Genomic DNA, 6,549 nt, shown 5'->3' on the forward strand with positions numbered 1-6,549 from the left:
GGCTGATTCTAAGGAGTTGTTGCCTGGCATGGAGACAAGACACTCAACCTGGGAAGCAGTAAGTGATAACTGCCTCCCCTGCCCACCCGGCCCGCCTTCCACCACGCCTTCCAGGACTTGCAGTTCCTGGGGGTCCTGAAGGTCTGAACTAGATAGGGGGTATTTACCGCCCCAGGACATACCCCAGCACCCCAAGTCTGTAGTGGGGTATCACCTAGAGAGATGCGTCTACAAAATCAACACTCTGGCAGTGGTTCCCAGATGTTTTCCATGTAAGAACATTGGCATTCTTTTTTAAAACAATTAAATAGGATTCTTACTTTAAAATTGTCTTTCTGCAAAGCAACAGGTATTTACGTAGCTCATTAGGAAACTTTAAATAATTTACTTCTTGTAAAACACTGTCTGCTTTCCTACTGGACATTTAAGACATTGTTTTGTCAATCAGTAGTGATAAATAATATGGTAGCTAAGTTTTGTGTCTGTTCTTAATTATTTACCCAGGATAAAATCCTAACAGTGGAAATGGTAGTCTGAAGAGTTTTCAGATTTATGATGTGCCTTACCCAGCAGATCATTTGTGTTTACTATCATTTTTGTCAACAATATGAAAATACCTTTTTTCTGACACCTTCACTATCCCTGAGTATTGCCAGTTAAAAAAAAAAGTCTGCTCTATTTTGGTGAAAATGTTTTATTGTGCAGTTTTTTGATTATTTGTGAGAGTGAACATCTTTTCTATGTGATGGTCTTATGCCTTTTCGTGTGTGTGATTTTCCCATTGGTGCCCCTTTTTCTAGTTCTCTAGTTTGGGGTTTGAGTGTTCTTAAACATTTATTCTTGAAGAACTTTCAGAATCAGTTCATCACATTACAAGAGAGGACACATGTGTGGTAGAATTTTGATTTGAATTGCTTGCCGGTTTTAGATTACTTTGGGTATAATTGATACCCTTTTAATACTGAGTAATACTTTCTAGAATGTGATATATGTTTTCCATTTATGAACGCTATTTTATATCAGTAAGGCTTGTATAGATTAGGATCTCACTGTGCCTCACGTCTTTTTCTGGGCCTGTTCCATGGGTCAGAACTCCCGGACGATGGTACACAGCAGTGGCAGTGGGGCAGCATGTTTGCTTTAACGGGAAGGCCATGGAGGCAGGTCAAGTCCAGTCTTCACTATCAGTCTGGTTTTGGCTGTGGATTTCATGACAAAACTAGGAGTTGCATTTTGATAAAGTAAATAAGATAAGGAGAGATCTCCTCCAAATTCAAGAATGTTTTATGCATTGAGGTCAGCGTCTATCTATGTTTGAAAACAACTTCATAATTAAATGTGTGAGAGGTAGAGTCTTGGTATGCATATGATTTCAGGACATTTTATAAAAACTATGAGAAAATATTGCATTTGATTTAAATATGTTTTTTTCTGAAATGTTAGTTACTACAAAAATAGTGTAGCAACTTTAAAGATAGGCAGTGGCATCCTTGGTCTTGGGTGACTCAGGGGCCTGGGTCACGACCTTTGCTCTTAGGGGCAGGACTCAGGGGTTAGTGCCTCGCTGGTTCTCTCGGACTTCCTGTAGTCGCACCGCTGTGACCTTCTATCCGTTCCAGTTGTCAGGGGCAATGCTGACGATGGGGAGCGAAGGTCGAGGTGGGGAAGGGGGCAGCTGGTCTTCCTGACATGACACGATCTGGGTGACTCTCCAGGGGGAAAATGACCGCAAACAGACTGCTGGGCTAACAGACCAGGGTGCAAGGGCAGAGCACTCACTTAGAGGGTTTCATCCTATAGACAGAGACACAGGGATAATGGCCGCTGACAGATGTGGGACCAGGGAGCACTGATGGGGGCACCAGCCAGTGAGCACTGGTCCAGGGAGCTGTGCTTCCCCTCTGTCTTCCTTCCTTCTCTGCCCTGAGAGCCCTGCTGGGCTGCCCTCCCTAAGCTGACGGCTGGAGGGTCCTCTAGAGGCAGGAGGGTCACACCAGGCAGGGCAGAGGGGCCCAGGCGGCTCCCTGAGGACATGAGGCCCCTTGAGGCCTCCCAGGGCTGGGGGATTGTGGCTCTGACATAGTTTGGCACCTTGGAGGGAAGAGCTCAGTTACCTGTCACACACTCACCTGTCTGTCCAGCCCCTCACCTGCCACTCTATCAGCCCACGCCCAAGACACGTGCTTGTCCACAGCTGCCATGCAGGTGCTGTACCCCCCGGGTCACACACATCCGTCATACACCTGCCACATGACTGGCTACGTGACTCCCTCCCGAACCCCGCCATACTCACCTGAAGTTAGCTGCCACACAGGTAACCTCGCTTGTGTGATGCGGCCAGATGAAGCACTTTTCTGACAGTGCCTGGGCCAGAGGAAGGCTTGTACCTTCAGCCCCGAGGACACGGTAGGGGTGGTGGTGGCTGGAGGCCAGGGAAGTCCTCCTGCTTGAGACATTTCCCGTACCTGACTTTTTTTCCATGGAATTTGGGGTCCTCTGAGTGGAGCCAAGAGAGTGGATAAGGCTTTCCACACTCTCAGCCAGGCTTCCCACCTCACTTGACCTGGTCCCAGTCTCAGTCTGGGCCTGGATGTGGGGCCTGAGTGTTGGCCTTATTCCTGAGCTCTGTGGGCCTCAGCCGGGCACCATTATCCCTGAGGCTCGACCAGGGCATGGAAATTGCCAGCTGAGAAACAGGACCCTCAACCCTCTGCTCACGGCTTCCTCTCTGTGCCCCTGCTCTGTTCAGCTTCCCCCTCACACCATCCACTTCTTTGCCTGTTCTCTGGTCCTGGGTGGAGGAGTCATACTGACCCTGGGGAGAAGGACTGCCTCAGCTGCGGGGATGGGATGATTGAGGGTGCTGGGGCCTCTTACTTGGAGACCATGAGGCAGAGGGCTAACTCTGGCTGGGAACAATGTCAGTGACCCCAGGAGCAGAGGGTGACCCTGACTCCCCACCACACCCCAGGCGATGGGAATTACACTGGCCATGTTGCCCTTCACAGCAAAACTCCCTGTGACACTTGGCTATTCTCACTGTCTCCACTTCTACATCTCCCACTCGGTCCTCAAGCTTCACCACGTGGCTTTCATTCCCACGTGTGCCCTGGAGTGGTTCTTGGGGAGTGGTTCTAGTTACCAGATGGGCACTGCCTTGTCATCCTCTGGGGACGTCCTTGGGGAAGTCTCCACCAAGGTCATGGTGCAGTATGCTGAGAGAAGACAATAGAGACAAAATACATTTTAGAGATAGATTTTACAGGGAATCTGGTGGATTGGACATGAGTGCTGAGGGAAAGGGGGAAATCTAGGTTCTGGGGTACCATTTATTGAGATGGAGAAGGCCTCCTCATGGTTAGGAGGATACTAGTTATTTTGCAGGAAATTGGGAATTACATTTTGGACTTTGGACAAACCAGATCAGAAATACCGAGAACGTCCAGTAGGAGAGATCAAGTAGGCGGTTAGCTATGAGTCTGGAACTCAGAGATATGGACTGAAGTTACAAACTTGAGAGTTCATACCATAAAGATGGTGTTTCAATCTAAGAACATCCATGAGATGATGTGGGGAGAGAGTAAGAGGAAAGAGGAAAGGGTGGATACCAAATATCTCCTGTGCACTACTTTGAATCATGTCAGCCTCACCTCTTACTCTGGCCACTACTGAGACCATCAGTTCCCATGAATGTCTAGACCATCTCTAGACTTAGGAGATGCTTTGGAATTCCAGCCAGGGGCTGGAGTCCAGACTGAGGCCTGGCGCTGACTTCCCTGTCTCTAAGCCCAAGTCATTTTGGGAACTTGATGGCCTTCCAGCTGAGCTAACAGTGCTGATGGGTATTTCTGGGCACCCGCAGCCAGCCTTCTCGCCTGCCTGGCCAGACTGGCTCCCACGTGAATCTGGTTGTGGAAACTGAGTGCCCTCCATTTACAGAGCTGTGTGGTTTTCAGCCAGGGGCTGTTGGCCCGACGGCCAGACTGGGGTTTGGAAAATAGCCCTGTCCCCAAACAACACAGTCTTCATACAGCTCACTTCCTTTGCCTTTCTGTGACCTGGCGGGGTGGGGAGTCCCATGGACTTTGAGGGGCTGACCTAAGAATTCTGGGGCAGGAGTTGGAAAGGGACCATGGAAGAGGAAAGTCCCCCGGAAGGGCCCGTGAGGCAGAGACCTGAATCTGAGACTGGAGCGAGAGAGTCTGCTGACCAGAAAGTTTCACAGTAGCACAGGGACCCCCCCTGAAGGGGGACAGCTGGGAGGAGACCCTGGTGAAACCCAGAGGAGGCTGCCACTGTGAAGCAGGTCGTTTTGAAGTCTGGACCTCAGCAGACTTGCATGTCTTTGCAACTGCAACATTTGCAAGAGGAAGCAGAACAGGCACTTCCCGCTCCAGCTTCTTGCCTCAAGCTCCCGAAGGGAGCCGAGAGCGTCATCACAAACGTGTACAACACACACAAAGCCCGGCACAGCTTTCTGTGAGAGACGTGGTGTCCAGAGCTCTCACACGCCCCACTCAAACTCTGGAGGCTTTGGGATCGCCCCACACTGCCTGGATGAGGGCACCAGGCCGCGTGTGGTCACTGAGAAATTCAATGGCAGTGATTGAGAACAGGCCGTGAAGGCGCACAAGACCACCAGGTCTGAAGAGGGAGCTCCTGCCTCTCCCCTCCTGAAAAGGAGCGATGACTGGGGCCAGCACCATGTGGTCCCTGCTGCACCTGGCTGGTGCTCATAAAGGTGACTGACCCGGGCAGCTGGCCCGTGAGCCCAGTGCGTTTTGATTTCTGCAGTTTGCTCCAGCTGCTCGTTTCTTTAAGTAGCTCTTTGTCCTTCCTCAGCCCAGGTTTTTGTTTGTTTGTTTGCTTTTTGTTTTTTTCCTGCTGACAACCAGCACTTTATTAGTGAGATGCTGTGGTCTGGGAAAGCAAAAGCCGAGATGGACAGGGCAGCGCCCATCTCAGGGATTTTTCTGGACAGCAGGCGTTCCCTCCATGTAGGTTTGGAAACAGTTCACGGGTAAAATCCCCAGAGGGCAGCGCCGTGACTGCCAAGCAGCAGGGATGGGAGGGGGACCTTAGGCACAGCTGGGCCCCTGGGACAGCAGGGCTTCGATGTCAGGCTCGATGTCAATGGTCAGAAAGCGGCGGCTGTGCCTGCGCACAGGCACACCATCCGGGCCCACCAGGAACGTCACGTCGTTGTGGCACACTGGAGACCAGGTGATGAACTTGGGGTCGGTCATGAAGGCAGTGGCGTCGTCACTGGGCGTGAAGAGCCTCGCGAAGAAAGGCGAAGAGCAGGTGCGCCTCGTGCTGTTCACATCGTATTTCTCAAAGAGCATGAAGCTGGGCTCGAACCTGCCGCCTGGTCGGATGTACTTGAGGCAGTTTAGGACCTCCTCGTTCTAGGCGTTCTCCCGCTGCCCAAACTGGCTGCACCGGAAGCCGAATCGGCCAGACACCAGGCCGGAGGCGCTGCTGCAGCTGATCTATCTGGGTGCAGCCCCGGACCGCTGTGCCCCAGAGCGACGCCACATTCTCAGTGAGCAGCACCTGCCCCGCAGGGAGCCCAGGCTCACGGCTCCCCGCCGGCCAGCGGGCGCGCCGAGAAGGCGGACTCCCAGCGCGGGGCCGCCTCCGCCAGGGCGGCCGCCGGGCGCTGAGCGGCGCACATGGCGTGGGCGCTGCGGAAGCTCAGATTATGATGTAGGCTCCTGGACACCCTTCCTTTCCTTCCCAACTTTTGTGTGGTCTTGTAGAAAAAAAAAGAAAAAAATCAACATTAAAACAGAAAAGTGGTCGCATTGATATGCGTTCCCAGCCCCAGCAGCGGTGTATGAATTCCTGCTGCTCTACAGCACCAATAGCTGACATTAAAGGACGTTCTAACATTAACCACTGGTAGGTAGGTGTGCAGTGCTACCTCATCGTGGTTTCAGTTTGCTTTTACTGGTATGATGAGGTTGAGCACTTCCTCGTACACTTACTGATAATTTTGTGAGATGCCAACGGAAGTATTTTTCCCGTTTATGTTTTGCATTTTCTTTTCTAATTTCCCCCCCCTCTAAGTGATCTGTAGTTCTTTCTATATTCTGGGTAAGAGCCCTTGGTTGCTTATTTGTTGAAAATATCTTCCCCAACACAGTGGATTACCTTTTCACTCTCTTAATGGTATTTTAATAAATAGAAGTTTAGAATTTAATATAACTGAATTTATGATTGGTACCCTTTAAAGTCAGGGGGGGATGTGTGTGTGTGTGTGTGCTTTGTTTAAAGGATCTTGCTATTCCCAAGATTGTAAAGATACTCTTTTATATCCTTTCTAAAGGCTTTAATTGTTTTGCCTTTCCCAATGAAGTCTGTAATCCATATAGTATTAAATTTTGTGTGTGACTGTGAGGTAGGAGTCCAATGGCTTTTCCATATAGAAGACCCTTTATTGTCCTGGTACCAATAGGAAAAGTTCATCCTTTCCCCACTGCTTTTCAGTGCCACCTTTGTCAAAGAATCAAGTGTCTCATGTAGGAATATAGATTTACTTCTGTG

At 50.4% G+C, this 6,549-nt stretch overlaps 1 pseudogene; it reads right to left on the reverse strand.

Moving 5' to 3' along the window:
• Positions 1-4,794: 4,794 nt before the first annotated feature.
• LOC116154893 (glutathione peroxidase 1-like) lies at positions 4,795-5,727 on the reverse strand (annotated as a pseudogene).
• Between the last annotated feature and the right edge of the window lie 822 nt (positions 5,728-6,549).

Source organism: Camelus dromedarius, chromosome 9 (genome assembly GCF_036321535.1).
Source record: "Camelus dromedarius isolate mCamDro1 chromosome 9, mCamDro1.pat, whole genome shotgun sequence".
NCBI classification, from domain to species: domain Eukaryota; kingdom Metazoa; phylum Chordata; class Mammalia; order Artiodactyla; family Camelidae; genus Camelus; species Camelus dromedarius.